Below are 19,487 nucleotides of genomic sequence, written 5' to 3' on the forward strand. Positions count from 1 at the left end.
TGAATTCGCAAAGAAGAGCACGAAATCTACAAAATTATCACTTTTTACCAAGATTCAACGGCTGAATTGCAAGAAAACAGCAGAATTCTGCACGAAATCATCAAAATTCTTAGAGAAAACCGCATATTTCGATGCAAAACGACGATTTCTCGCCGATTTTCGTGGTTTTATGGTTTGAATTCGCAAAGAGGAGCACGAAATCTACAAAATCATGACTTTTTACCAAGATTCAACGGCTGAATTGCAAGAAAACAGCAGAATTCTGCACGAAATCATCAAAATTCTTACAGAAAACCGCATATTTCGATGCAAAACGATTATTTCTCGCCGATTTTCGTTGTTCTCTGGCTTGAATTCGCAAAGAAGAGCACGAAATCTACAAAATCATGACTTTTTACCAAGATTCAACGGCTGAATTGCAAGAAAACAGCAGAATTCTGCACGAAATCATCAAAATTCTTACAGAAAACCGCATATTTCGATGCAAAACGATTATTTCTCGCCGATTTTCGTTGTTTTCTGGCTTGAATTCGCAAAGAAGAGCACGAAATCTACAAAATCATGACTTTTTACCAAGATTCAACGGCTGAATTGCAAGAAAACAGCAGAATTCTGCACGAAATCATCAAAATTCTTAGAGAAAACCGCATATTTCGATGCAAAACGACGATTTCTCGCCGATTTTCGTTGTTTTCTGGCTTGAATTCGCAAAGAAGAGCACGAAGTCTACAAAATCATCACTTTTTACCAAGATTCAACGGCTGAATTGCAAGAAAACAGCAGAATTCTGCACGAAATCATCAAAATTCTTAGAGAAAACCGCATATTTCGATGCAAAACGACGATTTCTCGCCGATTTTCGTTGTTTTCTGGCTTGAATTCGCAAAGAAGAGCACGAAATCTACAAAATCATGACTTTTTACCAAGATTCAACAGCTGAATTGCTAGAAAACAGCAGAATTCTGCACGAAATCATCAAAATTCTTACAGAAAACCGCATATTTCGATGCAAAACGACGATTTCTCGCCGATTTTCGTTGTTTTCTGGCATGAATTCGCAAAGAAGAGCACGAAATCTACAAAATCATGACTTTTTACCAAGATTCAACGGCTGAATTGCAAGAAAACAGCAGAATTCTGCACGAAATCATTAAAATTCTTAGAGAAAACTGCATATTTTGATGCAAAACAACGATTTCTCGCCGATTTTCGTTGTTTTCTATCTTGAATTCGCCAAGAAGAGCACGAAATCTACAAAATCATGACTTTTTACCTAGATTCAACGGCTGAATTGCAAGAAAACAGCAGAATTCTGCACGAAATCATCAAAATTCTTACAGAAAACCGCATATTTCGATGCAAAACGACGATTTCTCGCCGATTTTCGTTGTTTTCTGGCTTGAATTCGCAAAGAAGAGCACGAAATCTACGAAATCATCACTTTTTACCTAGATTCAACGGCTGAATTGCAAGAAAACAGCAGAATTCTGCACGAAATCATCAAAATTCTTACAGAAAACCGCATATTTCGATGCAAAACGACGATTTCTCGCCAATTTTCGTTGTTTTCTGGCTTGAATTCGCAAAGAAGAGCACGAAATCTACAAAATCATGACTTTTTACCAAGATTCAACGGCTGAATTGCAAGAAAACCGCAGAATTCTGCACGAAATCATCAAAATTCTTACAGAAAACCGCATTTTTCGATGCAAAACGACGATTTCTCGCCGATTTTCGTTGTTTTCTGGCTTGAATTCGCAAAAAGAGCACGAAATCTACAAAATCATGACTTTTTACCAAGATTCAACGGCTGAATTGCAAGAAAACAGCATATTTCGATGCAAAACAACGATTTCTCGCCGATTTTCGTGTTTTCTGGCTTGAATTCGCAAAGAAGAGCACGAAATCTACAAAATCATGACTTTTTACCTAGATTCAACGGCTGAATTGCAAGAAAACAGCAGAATTCTGCACGAAATCATCAAAATTCTTAGAGAAAACTGCATATTTCGATGCAAAACAACGATTTATCGCCGATTTTCGTTGTTTTCTATCTTGAATTCGCCAAGAAGAGCACGAAATCTACAAAATCATGACTTTTTACCTAGATTCAACGGCTGAATTGCAAGAAAACAGCAGAATTCTGCACGAAATCGTCAAAATTCTTAGAGAAAACCGCATATTTCGATGCAAAACGACGATTTCTCGCCGATTTTCGTTGTTTTCTGGCTTGAATTCGCAAAGAAGAGCACGAAATCTACAAAATCATGACTTTTTACCAAGATTCAACGGCTGAATTGCAAGAAAACAGCAGAATTCTGCCCGAAATCATCAAAATTCTTAGAGAAAACCGTATATTTCGATGCAAAACAACGATTTCTCGCCGATTTTCGTTGTTTTCTGCCTTGAATTCGCAAAGAAGAGCACGAAATCTACAAAATCATGACTTTTTACCAAGATTCAACAGCTGAATTGCTAGAAAACAGCAGAATTCTGCACGAAATCATCAAAATTCTTACAGAAAACCGCATATTTCGATGCAAAACGACGATTTCTCGCCGATTTTCGTTGTTTTCTGGCATGAATTCGCAAAGAAGAGCACGAAATCTACAAAATCATGACTTTTTACCAAAATTCAACGGCTGAATTGCAAGAAAACAGCAGAATTCTGCACGAAATCATTAAAATTCTTAGAGAAAACTGCATATTTTGATGCAAAACAACGATTTCTCGCCGATTTTCGTTGTTTTCTATCTTGAATTCGCCAAGAAGAGCACGAAATCTACAAAATCATGACTTTTTACCTAGATTCAACGGCTGAATTGCAAGAAAACAGCAGAATTCTGCACGAAATCATCAAAATTCTTACAGAAAACCGCATATTTCGATGCAAAACGACGATTTCTCGCCGATTTTCGTTGTTTTCTGGCTTGAATTCGCAAAGAAGAGCACGAAATCTACGAAATCATCACTTTTTACCAAGATTCAACGGCTGAATTGCAAGAAAACAGCAGAATTCTGCACGAAATCATCAAAATTCTTAGAGAAAACCGCATATTTCGATGGAAAACGACGATTTCTCGCTGATTTTCGTTGTTTTCTATCTTGAATTCGCAAGGAAGAGCACGGAATCTACAAAATCATGACTTTTTACCAAGATTCAACGGCTGAATTGCAAGAAAACAGCAGAATTCTGCACGAAATCATCAAAATTCTTACAGAAAACCGCATATTTCGATGCAAAACGACGATTTCTCGCCGATTTTCGTTGTTTTCTGGCTTGAATTCGCAAAGAAGAGCACGAAATCTACAAACTCATGACTTTTTACCAAGATTCAACGGCTGAATTGCAAGAAAACCGCAGAATTCTGCACGAAATCATCAAAATTCTTACAGAAAACCGCATTTTTCGATGCAAAACGACGATTTCTCGCCGATTTTTGTTGTTTTCTGGCTTGAATTCGCAAAAAGAGCACGAAATCTACAAAATCATGACTTTTTACCAAGATTCAACGGCTGAATTGCAAGAAAACAGCATATTTCGATGCAAAACAACGATTTCTCGCCGATTTTCGTGTTTTCTGGCTTGAATTCGCAAAGAAGAGCACGAAATCTACAAAATCATGACTTTTTACCGAGATTCAACGGCTGAATTGCAAGAAAACAGCAGAATTCTGCACGAAATCATCAAAATTCTTAGAGAAAACTGCATATTTCGATGCAAAACAACGATTTATCGCCGATTTTCGTTGTTTTCTATCTTGAATTCGCCAAGAAGAGCACGAAATCTACAAAATCATGACTTTTTACCTAGATTCAACGGCTGAATTGCAAGAAAACAGCAGAATTCTGCACGAAATCGTCAAAATTCTTAGAGAAAACCGCATATTTCGATGCAAAACGACGATTTCTCGCCGATTTTCGTTGTTTTCTGGCTTGAATTCGCAAAGAAGAGCACGAAATCTACAAAATCATGACTTTTTACCAAGATTCAACGGCTGAATTGCAAGAAAACAGCAGAATTCTGCCCGAAATCATCAAAATTCTTAGAGAAAACCGTATATTTCGATGCAAAACAACGATTTCTCGCCGATTTTCGTTGTTTTCTGGCTTGAATTCGCAAAGAAGAGCACGAAATCTACAAAATCATCACTTTTTACCAAGATTCTACGGCTGAATTGCAAGAAAACAGCAGAATTCTGCACGAAATCGTCAAAATTCTTAGAGAAAACCGCATATTTCGATGCAAAACGACGATTTCTCGCCGATTTTCGTTGATTTCTGGCTTGAATTCGCAAAGAAGAGCACGAAATCTACAAAATCATCACTTTTTACCAAGATTCAACGGCTGAATTGCAAGAAAACAGCAGAATTCTGCACGAAATCATCAAAATTCTTAGAGAAAACCGCATATTTCGATGCAAAACGACGATTTCTCGCCGATTTTCGTTGTTTTCTGGCTTGAATTCGCAAAGAAGAGCACGAAATCTACAAAATCATGACTTTTTACCAAGATTCAACGGCTGAATTGCAAGAAAACAGCAGAATTCTGCACGAAATCATCAAAATTCTTACAGAAAACCGCATATTTCGATGCAAAACGACGATTTCTCGCCGATTTTCGTTGTTTTCTGGCATGAATTCGCAAAGAAGAGCACGAAATCTACAAAATCATGACTTTTTACCAAGATTCAACGGCTGAATTGCAAGAAAACAGCGGAATTCTGCACGAAATCGTCAAAATTTTTAGAGAAAACCGCATATTTCGATGCAAAACGACGATGTCTCGCCGATTTTCGTTGTTTTCTGGCTTGAATTCGCAAAGAAGAGCACGAAATCTACAAAATCATGACTTTTTACCAAGATTCAACGGCTGAATCGCAAGAAAACAGCAGAATTCTGCACGAAATCATCAAAATTCTTACAGAATACCGCATTTTTCGATGCAAAACGTCGATTTCTCGCCGATTTTCGTTGTTTTCTGGCTTGAATTCGCAAAGAAGAGCACGAAATCTACAAAATCATCACTTTTTACCAAGATTCTACGGCTGAATTGCAAGAAAACAGCAGAATTCTGCACGAAATCATCAAAATTCTTACAGAAAACCGCATATTTCGATGCAAAACGACGATTTCTCGCCGATTTTCGTTGTTTTCTGGCTTGAATTCGCAAAGAAGAGCACGAAATCTACAAAATCATGACTTTTTACCAAGATTCAACGGCTGAATTGCAAAAAAACAGCAGAATTCTGCACGAAATCATCAAAATTCTTACAGAAAACCGCATATTTCGATGCAAAACAACGATTTCTCGCCGATTTTCGTTGTTTTCTATCTTGAATTCGCCAAGAAGAGCACGAAATCTACAAAATCGTGACTTTTTACCAAGATTCAACGGCTGAATTGCAAGAAAACAGCAGTTTTCTGCACGAAATCGTCAAAATTCTTAGAGAAAACCGCATATTTCGATGCAAAACGACGATTTCTCGCCGATTTTCGTTGTTTTCTGGCTTGAATTCGCAAAGAAGAGCACGAAATCAACAAAATCATCACTTTTTACCAAGATTCAACGGCTGAATTGCAAGAAAACAGCAGAATTCTGCACGAAATCATCAAAATTCTTAGAGAAAACCGCATATTTCGATGCAAAACGACGATTTCTCGCCGATTTTCGTGGTTTTCTGGCTTGAGTTCGCAAAGAAGAGCACGAAATCTACAAAATCATGACTTTTTATTAAGATTCAACGGCTGAATTGCAAGAAAACAGCAGAATTCTGCACGAAATCATCAAAATTCTTACAGAAAACCGCATATTTCGATGCAAAACGACGATTTCTCGCCGATTTTCGTTGTTTTCTGGCTTGAATTCGCAAAGAAGAGCACGAAATCTACAAAATCATGACTTTTTACCAAGATTCAACGGCTGAATTGCAAGAAAACAGCAGAATTCTGCACGAAATCATCAAAATTCTTACAGAAAACCGCATATTTCGATGCAAAACGACGATTTCTCGCCGATTTTCGTTGTTTTCTGGCATGAATTTGCAAAGAAGAGCACGAAATCTACAAAATCATGACTTTTTACCAAGATTCAACAGCTGAATTGCAAGAAAACAGCAGAATTCTGCACGAAATCATCAAAATTCTTAGAGAAAACAGCATATTTCGATGCAAAACGACGATTTCTCGCTGATTTTCGTTGTTTTCTATCTTGAATTCGCAAAGAAGAGCACGAAATCTACAAAATCATGACTTTTTACCAAGATTCAACGGCTGAATTGCAAGTAAACAGCAGAATTCTGCACGAAATCATCAAAATTCTTAGAGAAAACCGCATATTTCGATGCAAAACGACGATTTCTCGCCGATTTTCGTGGTTTTCTGGCTTGAGTTCGCGAAGAAGAGGACGAAATCTACAAAATCAACACTTTTTACCAAGATTCAACGGCTGAATTGCAAGTAAACAGCAGAATTCTGCACGAAATCGTCAAAATTCTTAGAGAAAACCGCATATTTCGATGCAAAACGACGATTTCTCGCCGATTTTCGTTGTTTTCTGGCTTTAATTCGCAAAGAAGAGCACGAAATCTACAAAATCATCACTTTTTACCAAGATTCAACGGCTGAATTGCAAGAAAACAGCAGAATTCTGCACAAAATCATCAAAATTCTTAGAGAAAACCGCATATTTCGATGCAAAACGACGATTTCTCGCCGATTTTCGTTGTTTTCTGGCTTGAATTCGCAAAGAAGAGCACGAAATCTACAAAATCATCACTTTTTACCATGATTCAACGGCTGAATTGCAAGAAAACAGCAGAATTCTGCACGAAATCATCAAAATTCTTAGAGAAAACCGCATATTTCGATGCAAAACGACGATTTCTCGCTGATTTTCGTTGTTTTCTATCTTGAATTCGCAAAGAAGAGCACGGAATCTACAAAATCATGACTTTTTACCAAGATTCAACGGCTGAATTGCAAGAAAACAGCAGAATTCTGCACGAAATCATCAAAATTCTTAGAGAAAACCGCATATTTCGATGCAAAACGACGTTTTCTCGCTGATTTTCGTGGTTTTCTATCTTGAATTCGCAAAGAAGAGCACGAAATCTACAAAATCATGACTTTTTACCAAGATTCAACGGCTGAATTGCAAGAAAACAGCAGAATTCTGCACAAAATCATCAAAATTCTTAGAGAAAACTGCATATTTCGATGCAAAACAACGATTTCTCGCCGATTTTCGTTGTTTTCTATCTTGAATTCGCCAAGAAGAGCACGAAATCTACAAAATCATGACTTTTTACCTAGATTCAACGGCTGAATTGCAAGAAAACAGCAGAATTCTGCACGAAATCATCAAAATTCTTACAGAAAACCGCATATTTCGATGCAAAACAACGATTTCTCGCCGATTTTCGTTGTTTTCTGGCTTGAATTCGCAAAGAAGAGCACGAAATCTACAAAATCATGACTTTTTACCTAGATTCAACGGCTGAATTGCAAGAAAACCGCAGAATTCTGCACGAAATTATCAAAATTCTTACAGAAAACCGCATATTTCGATGCAAAACAACCATTTCTCGCTGATTTTCGTTGTTTTCTGGCTTGAATTCGCAAAGAAGAGCACGAAATCTACAAAATCATCACTTTTTACCAAGATTCTACGGCTGAATTGCAAGAAAACAGCAGAATTCTGCACGAAATCATCAAAATTCTTACAGAAAACCGCATATTTCGATGCAAAACAACGATTTCTCGCCGATTTTCGTTGTTTTCTGGCTTGAATTCGCAAAGAAGAGCACGAAATCTACAAAATCATGACTTTTTACCAAGATTCAACGGCTGAATTGCAAGAAAACAGCAGAATTCTGCACGAAATCATCAAAATTCTTTGAGAAAACCGCATATTTCGATGCAAAACGACGATTTCTCGCCGATTTTCGTTGTTTTCTGGCTTGAATTCGCAAAGAAGAGCACGAAATCTACAAAATCATCACTTTTTACCAAGATTCAACGGCTGAATTGCAAGAAAACAGGAGAATTCTGCACGAAATCATCAAAATTCTTAGAGAAAACCGCATATTTCGATGCAAAACGACGATTTCTCGCTGATTTTCGTTGTTTTCTATCTTGAATTCGCAAAGAAGAGCACGGAGTCTACAAAATCATGACTTTCTACCAAGATTCAACGGCTGAATTGCAAGAAAACAGCAGAATTCTGCACGAAATCATCAAAATTCTTACAGAAAACCGCATATTTCGATGCAAAACGACGATTTCTCGCCGATTTTCGTTGTTTTCTGGCTTGAATTCGCAAAGAAGAGCACGAAATCTACAAAATCATGACTTTTTACAAAGATTCAACGGCTGAATTGCAAGAAAACAGCAGAACTCTGCACGAAATCATCAAAATTCTTAGAGAAAACTGCATATTTCGATGCAAAACAACGATTTCTCGCCGATTTTCGTTGTTTTCTATCTTGAATTCGCCAAGAAGAGCACGAAATCTACAAAATCATGACTTTTTACCTAGATTCAACAGCTGAATTGCAAGAAAACAGCAGAATTCTGCACGAAATCGTCAAAATTCTTAGAGAAAACCGCATATTTCGATGCAAAACGACGATTTCTCGCCGATTTTCGTTGTTTTCTGGCTTGAATTCGCAAAGAAGAGCACGAAATCTACAAAATCATCACTTTTTACCAAGATTCAACGGCTGAATTGCAAGAAAACAGCAGAATTCTGCACGAAATCATCAAAATTCTTAGAGAAAACCGCATATTTCGATGCAAAACGACGATTTCTCGCTGATTTTCGTTGTTTTCTATCTTGAATTCGCAAAGAAGAGCACGGAGTCTACAAAATCATGACTTTTTACCAAGATTCAACGGCTGAATTGCAAGAAAACAGCATAATTCTGCACGAAATCATCAAAATTCTTACAGAAAACCGCATATTTCGATGCAAAACGACGATTTCTCGCCGATTTTCGTTGTTTTCTGGCTTGAATTCGCAAAGAAGAGCACGAAATCTACAAAATCATGACTTTTTACAAAGATTCAACGGCTGAATTGCAAGAAAACAGCAGAACTCTGCACGAAATCATCAAAATTCTTAGAGAAAACTGCATATTTCGATGCAAAACAACGATTTCTCGCCGATTTTCGTTGTTTTCTATCTTGAATTCGCCAAGAAGAGCACGAAATCTACAAAAACATGACTTTTTACCTAGATTCAACAGCTGAATTGCAAGAAAACAGCAGAATTCTGCACGAAATCGTCAAAATTCTTAGAGAAAACCGCATATTTCGATGCAAAACGACGATTTCTCGCCGATTTTCGTTGTTTTCTGGCTTGAATTCGCAAAGAAGAGCACGAAATCTACAAAATTATCACTTTTTACCAAGATTCAACGGCTGAATTGCAAGAAAACAGCAGAATTCTGCACGAAATCATCAAAATTCTTAGAGAAAACCGCATATTTCGATGCAAAACGACGATTTCTCGCCGATTTTCGTTGTTTTCTGGCTTGAATTCGCAAAGAAGAGCACGAAATCTACAAAATCATGACTTTTTACCAAGATTCAACGGCTGAATTGCAAGAAAACAGCAGAATTCAGCACGAAATCATCAAAATTCTTTCAGAAAACCGCATATTTCGATGCAAAACGACGATTTCTCGCCGATTTTCGTTGTTTTCTGGCTTGAATTCGCAAAGAAGAGCACGAAATCTACAAAATCATGACTTTTTACCAAGATTCAACGGCTGAATTGCAAGAAAACAGCAGAATTCTGCACGAAATCATCAAAATTCTTAGAGAAAACCGCATATTTCGATGCAAAACGACGATTTCTCGCTGATTTTCGTTGTTTTCTATCTTGAATTCCCAAAGGAGAGCACGAAATCTACAAAATCATGACTTTTTACCAAGATTCAACGGCTGAATTGCAAGAAAACAGCAGAATTCTGCACGAAATCGTCAAAATTATTAGAGAAAACCGCATATTTCAATGCCAAACGACGATTTCTTGCCGATTTTCGTTGTTTTCTGGCTTGAATTCGCAAAGAAGAGCACGAAATCTACAAAATCATCACTTTTTACCAAGATTCAACGGCTGAATTGCAAGAAAACAGCAGAATTCTGCACGAAATCATCAAAATTCTTAGAGAAAACCGCATATTTCGATGCAAAACGACGATTTCTCGCCGATTTTCGTTGTTTTCTGGCTTGAATTCGCAAAGAAGAGCACGAAATCTACAAAATCATCACTTTTTACCAAGATTCAACGGCTGAATTGCAAGAAAACAGCAGAATTCTGCACGAAATCATCAAAATTCTTAGAGAAAACCGCATATTTCGATGCAAAACGACGATTTCTCGCTGATTTTCGTTGTTTTCTATCTTGAATTCGCAAAGAAGAGCACGGAATCTACAAAATCATGACTTTTTACCAAGATTCAACGGCTGAATTGCAAGAAAACAGCAGAATTCTGCACGAAATCATCAAAATTCTTACAGAAAACTGCATATTTCGATGCAAAACGACGATTTCTCGCCGATTTTTGTTGTTTTCTGGCTTGAATTCGCAAAGAAGAGCACGAAATCTACAAAATCATGACTTTTTACCAAGATTCAACGGCTGAATTGCAAGAAAACAGCAGAACTCGGCACGAAATCATCAAAATTCTTAGAGAAAACTGCATATTTCGATGCAAAACAACGATTTCTCGCCGATTTTCGTTGTTTTCTATCTTGAATTCGCCAAGAAGAGCACGAAATCTACAAAATCATGACTTTTTACCTAGATTCAACAGCTGAATTGCAAGAAAACAGCAGAATTCTGCACGAAATCGTCAAAATTCTTAGAGAAAACCGCATATTTCGATGCAAAACGACGATTTCTCGCCGATTTTCGTTGTTTTCTGGCTTGAATTCGCAAAGAAGAGCACGAAATCTACAAAATTATCACTTTTTACCAAGATTCAACGGCTGAATTGCAAGAAAACAGCAGAATTCTGCACGAAATCATCAAAATTCTTAGAGAAAACCGCATATTTCGATGCAAAACGACGATTTCTCGCCGATTTTCGTGGTTTTATGGTTTGAATTCGCAAAAAGGAGCACGAAATCTACAAAATCATGACTTTTTACCAAGATTCAACGGCTGAATTGCAAGAAAACAGCAGAATTCTGCACGAAATCATCAAAATTCTTACAGAAAACCGCATATTTCGATGCAAAACGATTATTTCTCGCCGATTTTCGTTGTTCTCTGGCTTGAATTCGCAAAGAAGAGCACGAAATCTACAAAATCATGACTTTTTACCAAGATTCAACGGCTGAATTGCAAGAAAACAGCAGAATTCTGCACGAAATCATCAAAATTCTTACAGAAAACCGCATATTTCGATGCAAAACGATTATTTCTCGCCGATTTTCGTTGTTTTCTGGCTTGAATTCGCAAAGAAGAGCACGAAATCTACAAAATCATGACTTTTTACCAAGATTCAACGGCTGAATTGCAAGAAAACAGCAGAATTCTGCACGAAATCATCAAAATTCTTACAGAAAACCGCATATTTCGATGCAAAACGACGATTTCTCGCCGATTTTCGTTGTTTTCTGGCTTGAATTTGCAAAGAAGAGCACGGAATCTACAAAATCATGACTTTTTACCTAGATTCAACGGCTGAATTGCAAGAAAACAGCAGAATTCTGCACGAAATCATCAAAATTCTTACAGAAAACCGCATATTTCGATGCAAAACGACGATTTCTCGCTGAATTTCGTTGTTTTCTATCTTGAATTCGCAAAGGAGAGCACGAAAACTACAAAATCATGACTTTTTACCAAGATTCGACGGCTGAATTGCAAGAAAACAGCAGAATTCTGCACGAAATCGTCAAAATTTTTAGAGAAAACCGCATATTTCGATGCAAAACGACGATTTCTCGCCGATTTTCGTTGTTTTCTGGCTTGAATTCGCAAAGAAGAGCACGAAATCTACAAAATCATCACTTTATACCAAGATTCAACGGCTGAATTGCAAGAAAACAGCAGAATTCTGCACGAAATCATCAAAATTCTTAGAGAAAACCGCATATTTCGATGCAAAACGACGATTTCTCGCCGATTTTCGTTGTTTTCTGGCTTGAATTCGCAAAGAAGAGCACGAAATCTACAAAATCATGACTTTTTACCTAGATTCAACGGCTGAATTGCAAGAAAACAGCAGAATTCTGCACGAAATCATCAAAATTCTTACAGAAAACCGCATATTTCGATGCAAAACAACGATTTCTCGCTGATTTTCGTTGTTTTTTATCTTGAATTCGCAAAGAAGAGCACGGAATCTACAAAATCATGACTTTTTACCAAGATTCAACGGCTGAATTGCAAGAAAACAGCAGAATTCTGCACGAAATCATCAAAATTCTTACAGAAAACCGCATATTTCGATGCAAAACGACGATTTCTCGCCGATTTTCGTTGTTTTCTAGCTTGAATTCGCAAAGAAGAGCACGAAATCTACAAAATCATGACTTTTTACCAAGATTCAACGGCTGAATTGCAAGAAAACAGCAGAACTCTGCACGAAATCATCAAAATTCTTACAGAAAACCGCATATTTCGATGCAAAACGATTATTTCTCGACGATTTTCGTTGTTTTCTGGCTTGAATTCGCAAAGAAGAGCACGAAATCTACAAAATCATGACTTTTTACCAAGATTCAACGGCTGAATTGCAAGAAAACAGCAGAATTCTGCACGAAATCATCAAAATTCTTACAGAAAACCGCATATTTCGATGCAAAACGACGATTTCTCGCCGATTTTCGTTGTTTTCTGGCTTGAATTCGCAAAGAAGAGCACGAAATCTACAAAATCATGACTTTTTACCAAGATTCAACGGCTGAATTGCAAGAAAACAGCAGAATTCTGCACGAAATCATCAAAATTCTTACAGAAAACCGCATGTTTCGATGCAAAACGACGATTTCTCGCCGATTTTCGTTGTTTTCTGGCTTGAATTCGCAAAGAAGAGCACGAAATCTACAAAATCATGACTTTTTACCAAGATTCAACGGCTGAATTGCAAGAAAACAGCAGAATTCTGCACGAAATCGTCAAAATTCTTAGAGAAAACCGCATATTTGGATGCAAAACGACGATTTCTTGCCGATTTTCGTTGTTTTCTGGCTTGAATTCGCAAAGAAGAGCACGAAATCTACAAAATCATCACTTTTACCAAGATTCAACGGCTGAATTGCAAGAAAACAGCAGAATTCTGCACGAAATCATCAAAATTCTTAGAGAAAACCGCATATTTCGATGCAAAACGACGATTTCTCGCCGATTTTCGTTGTTTTCTGGCTTGAATTCGCAAAGAAGAGCACGAAATCTACAAAATCATCACTTTTTACCAAGATTCAACGGCTGAATTGCAAGAAAACAGCAGAATTCTGCACGAAATCATCAAAATTCTTAAAGAAAACCGCATATTTCGATGCAAAACGACGATTTCTCGCCGATTTTCGTTGTTTTCTATCTTGAATTCGCCAAGAAGAGCACGAAATCTACAAAATCATGACTTTTTACCTAGATTCAACGGCTGAATTGCAAGAAGAGCACGAAATCTACAAAATCATGACTTATTACCAAGATTCAACGGCTGAATTGCAAGAAAACAGCAGAATTCTGCACGAAATTATCAAAATTCTTACAGAAAACCGCATATTTCGATGCAAAACGATTATTTCTCCCCGATTTTCGTTGTTTTCTGGCTTGAATTCGCAAAGAACAGCACGAAATCTACAAAATCATGACTTTTTACCAAGATTCAACGGCTGAATTGCAAGAAAACAGCAGAATTCTGCACGAAATCATCAAAATTCTTACAGAAAACCGCATATTTCGATGCAAAACGACGATTTCTCGCCGATTTTCGTTGTTTTCTGGCTTGAATTCGCAAAGAAGAGCACGAAATCTACAAAATCATGACTTTTTACCAAGATTCAACGGCTGAATTGCAAGAAAACCGAAGAATTCTGCACGAAATCATCAAAATTCTTACAGAAAACCGCATATTTCGATGCAAAACGACGATTTCTCGCTGATTTTCGTTGTTTTCTATCTTGAATTCGCAAAGGAGAGCACGAAATCTACAAAATCATAACTTTTTACCAAAATTCAACGGCTGAATTGCAAGAAAACAGCAGAATTCTGCACGAAATCGTCAAAATTCTTAGAGAAAACCGCATATTTCGATGCAAAACGACGATTTCTCGCCGATTTTCGTTGTTTTCTGGCTTGAATTCGCAAAGAAGAGCACGAAATCTACAAGATCATCACTTTATACCAAGATTCAACGGCTGAATTGCAAGAAAACAGCAGAATTCTGCACGAAATCATCAAAATTCTTACAGAAAACCGCATATTTCGATGCAAAACGATTATTTCTCGCCGATTTTCGTTGTTTCCTGGCTTGAATTCGCAAAGAAGAGCACGAAATCTACAAAATCATGACTTTTTACCAAGATTCAACGGCTGAATTGCAAGAAAACAGCAGAATTCTGCACGAAATCATCAAAATTCTTAGAGAAAACCGCATATTTCGATGCAAAACGACGATTTCTCGCTGATTTTCGTTGTTTTCTATCTTGAATTCGCAAAGAAGAGCACGGAATCTACAAAATCATGACTTTTTACCAAGATTCAACGGCTGAATTGCAAGAAAACAGCAGAATTCTGCACGAAATCATCAAAATTCTTACAGAAAACCGCATATTTCGATGCAAAACGACGATTTCTCGCCGATTTTCGTTGTTTTCTGGCTTGAATTCGCAAAGAAGAGCACGAAATCTACAAAATCATGACTTTTTACCAAGATTCAACGGCTGAATTGCAAGAAAACAGCGGAATTTTGCACGAAATCATCAAAATTCTTAGAGAAAACTGCATATTTCGATGCAAAACGACGATTTCTCGCCGATTTTCGTTGTTTTGTGGCTTGAATTCACAAAGAAGAGCACGAAATCTACAAAATCATGACTTTTTACCAAGATTCAACGGCTGAATTGCAAGAAAACAGCAGAATTCTGCACGAAATCATCAAAATTCTTACAGAAAACCGCATATTTCGATGCAAAACGACGATTTCTCGCCGATTTTCGTTGTTTTCTGGCTTGAATTCGCAAAGAAGAGCACGGAATCTACAAAATCATGAGTTTTTACCAAGATTCAACGGCTGAATTGCAAGAAAACAGCAGAATTCTGCACGAAATCATCAAAATTCTTACAGAAAACCGCATATTTCGATGCAAAACGACGATTTCTCGCCGATTTTCGTTGTTTTCTGGCTTGAATTCGCAAAAAAGAGCACGAAATCTACAAAATCATGACTTTCTACCAAGATTCAACGGCTGAATTGCAAGAAAACAGCAGAATTCTGCACGAAATCATCAAAATTCTTACAGAAAACCGCATATTTCGATGCAAAACGACGATTTCTCGCCGATAATCGTTGTTTTCTGGCTTGAATTCGCAAAGAAGAGCACGAAATCTACAAAATCATGACTTTTTACCAAGATTCAACGGCTGAATTGCAAGAAAACAACAGAATTCTGCACGAAATCATCAAAATTCTTACAGAAAACTGCATTTTTCGATGCAAAACGACGATTTCTCGCCGATTTTTGTTGTTTTCTGGCTTGAATTCGCAAAGAAGAGCACGAAATCTACAAAATCATGACTTTCTACCAGGATTCAACGGCTGAATTGCAAGAAAACAGCAGAATTCTGCAGGAAATCATCAAAATTCTTACAGAAAACCGCATATTTCGATGCAAAACGATGATTTCTCGCCGATTTTCGTTGTTTTCTGGCTTGAATTTGCAAAGAAGAGCACGAAATCTACAAAATCATCACTTTTTACCAAGATTCTACGGCTGAATTGCAAGAAAACACCAGAATTCTGCACGAAATCATCAAAATTCTTACAGAAAACCGCATATTTAGATGCAAAACGACGATTTCTCGCCGATTTTCGTTGTTTTCTGGCTTGAATTCGCAAAAAAGAGCACGAAATCTACAAAATCATGACTTTTTACCAAAATTCAACGGCTGAATTGCAAGAAAACAGCAGAATTCTGCACGAAATCATCAAAATTCTTACAGAAAACTGCATTTTTCGATGCAAAACGACGATTTCTCGCCGATTTTCGTTGTTTTCTATCTTGAATTCGCCAAGAAGAGCACGAAATCTACAAAATCATGATTTTTTACCTAGATTCAACAGCTGAATTGCAAGAAAACAGCAGAATTCTGCACGAAATCATCAAAATTCTTACAGAAAATCGCATATTTCGATGCAAAACGATGATTTCTCGCCGATTTTCGTTGTTTTCTGGCATGAATTCGCAAAGAAGAGCACGAAATCTACAAAATCATGACTTTTTACCAAGATTCAACGGCTGAATTGCAAGAAAACAGCAGAATTCTGCACGAAATCATCAAAATTCTAAGAGAAAACCGCATATTTCGATGCAAAACGACGATTTCTCGCCGATTTTCGTTGTTTTCTGGCTTGAATTCGCAAAGAAGAGCACGAAATCTACAAAATCATCACTTTTTACCAAGATTCAACGGCTGAATTGCAAGAAAACAGCAGAATTCTGCACGAAATCATCAAAATTCTTAGAGAAAACCGCATATTTCGATGCAAAACGATTATTTCTCGCCGATTTTCGTTGTTTTCTGGCTTGAATTCGCAAAGAAGAGCACGAAATCTACAAAATCATGACTTTTTACCAAGGTTCAACGGCTGAATTGCAAGAAAACAGCAGAATTCTGCACGAAATCATCAAAATTCATACAGAAAACCGCATATTTCGATGCAAAACGACGATTTCTCGCCGATTTTCGTTGTTTTCTGGCATGAATTTGCAAAGAAGAGCACGAAATCCACAAAATCATGACTTTTTACCAAGATTCAACGCTGAATTGCAAGAAAACAGCAGAATTCTGCACGAAATCATCAAAATTCTTAGAGAAAACCGCATATTTCGATGCAAAACGACGATTTCTCGCTGATTTTCGTTGTTTTCTATCTTGAATTCGCAAAGATGAGCACAAAATTTACAAAATCATGACTTTTTACCAAGATTCAACGGCTGAATTGCAAGAATACAGCAGAATTCTGCACGAAATCATCAAAATTCTTAGAGAAAACCGCATATTTCGATGCAAAACGACGATTTCTCGCCGATTTTCGTTGTTTTCTGGCTTGAATTCGCAAAGAAGAGCACGAAATTTACAAAATCATGACTTTTTACCAAGATTCAACGGCTGAATTGCAAGAAAACAGCAGAATTCTGCACGAAATCATCAAAATTCTTACAGAAAACCGCATATTTCGATGCAAAACGACGATTTCTCGCCTATTTTCGTTGTTTTCTGGCTTGAATTCGCAAAGAAGAGCACAAAATCTACAAAATCATCACTTTTTACCAAGATTCTACGGCTGAATTGCAAGAAAACAGCAGAATTCTGCACGAAATCATCAAAATTCTTACAGAAAACCGCATATTTCGATGCAAAACGACGATTTCTCGCCGATTTTCGTTGTTTTCTGGCTTGAATTCGCCAAGAAGAGCACGAAATCTACAAAATCATGACTTTTTACCTAGATTCAACGGCTGAATTGCAAGAAAACAGCAGAATTCTGCACGAAATCATCAAAATTCTTACAGAAAATCGCATATTTCGATGCAAAACGATGATTTCTCGCCGATTTTCGTTGTTTTCTGGCATGAATTCGCAAAGAAGAGCACGAAATCTACAAAATCATGACTTTTTTCCAAGATTCAACGGCTGAATTGCAAGAAAACAGCAGAATTCTGCACGAAATCATCAAAATTCTTAGAGAAAACCGCATATTTCGATGCAAAACGACGATTTCTCGCTGATTTTCGTTGTTTTCTATCTTGAATTCGCAAAGAAGAGCACGAAATCTACAAAATCATGACTTTTTACCAAGATTCAACGGCTGAATTGCAAGAAAACAGCAGAATTCTGCACGAAATCGTCAAAATATTTAGAGAAAACCGCATATTTCGATGCAAAACGACGATTTCTCGCTGATTTTCGTTGTTTTCTATCTTGAATTCGCAAAGATGAGCACGAAATTTACAAAATCATGACTTTTTACCAAGATTCAACAGCTGAATTGCAAGAAAACAGCAGAATTCTGCACGAAATCATCAAAATTCTTAGAGAAAACCGCATATTTCGATGCAAAACGACGATTTCTCGCCGATTTTCGTTGTTTTCTGGCTTGAATTCGTAAAGAAGAGCACGAAATTTACAAAATCATGACTTTTTACCAAGATTCAACGGCTGAATTGCAAGAAAACAGCAGAATTCTGCACGAAATCATCAAAATTCTTACAGAAAACCGCATATTTCGATGCAAAACGACGATTTCTCGCCTATTTTCGTTGTTTTCTGGCTTGAATTCGCAAAGAAGAGCACAAAATCTACAAAATCATCACTTTTTACCAAGATTCTACGGCTGAATTGCAAGAAAACAGCAGAATTCTGCACGAAATCATCAAAATTCTTAGAGAAAACTGCATATTTCGATGCAAAACAACGATTTCTCGCCGATTTTCGTTGTTTTCTATCTTGAATTCGCCAAGAAGAGCACGAAATCTACAAAATCATGACTTTTTACCTAGATTCAACGGCTGAATTGCAAGAAAACAGCAGAATTCTGCAAGAAATCATCAAAATTCTTACAGAAAACCGCATATTTCGATGCAAAACAACGATTTCTCGCCGATTTTCGTTGTTTTCTATCTTGAATTCGCCAAGAAGAGCACGAAATCTACAAAATCATGACTTTTTACCTAGATTCAACGGCTGAATTGCAAGAAAACAGCAGAATTCTGCACGAAATCATCAAAATTCTTACAGAAAACCGCATATTTCGATGCAAAACGACGATTTCTCGCCGATTTTTGTTGTTTTCTGGCTTGAATTCGCAAAGAAGAGCACGAAATCTAGAAAATCATGACTTTTTACCAAGATTCAACGGCTGAATTGCAAGAAAACAGCAGAATTCTGCACGAAATCATCAAAATTCTTAGAGAAAACCGCATATTTCGATGCAAAACGACGATTTCTCGCTGATTTTCGTTGTTTTCTATCTTGAATTCGCAAAGGAGAGCACGAAATCTACAAAATCATGACTTTTTACCAAGATTCAACGGCTGAATTGCAAGAAAACAGCAGAATTCTGCACGAAATCGTCAAAATTCTTAGAGAAAACCGCATATTTCGATGCAAAACGACGATTTCTCGCCGATTTTCGTTGTTTTCTGGCTTGAATTCGCAAAGAAGAGCACGAAATCTACAAAATCATCACTTTTTACCAAGATTCAACGGCTGAATTGCAAGAAAACAGCAGAATTCTGCA

The sequence above is a fragment of the Gnatocerus cornutus genome, unplaced genomic scaffold, assembly GCF_029298725.1.
Source record: "Gnatocerus cornutus isolate USDA-ARS CGAHR unplaced genomic scaffold, icGnaCorn1.1 ctg00000021.1, whole genome shotgun sequence".
NCBI classification, from domain to species: Eukaryota; Metazoa; Arthropoda; class Insecta; order Coleoptera; family Tenebrionidae; genus Gnatocerus; species Gnatocerus cornutus.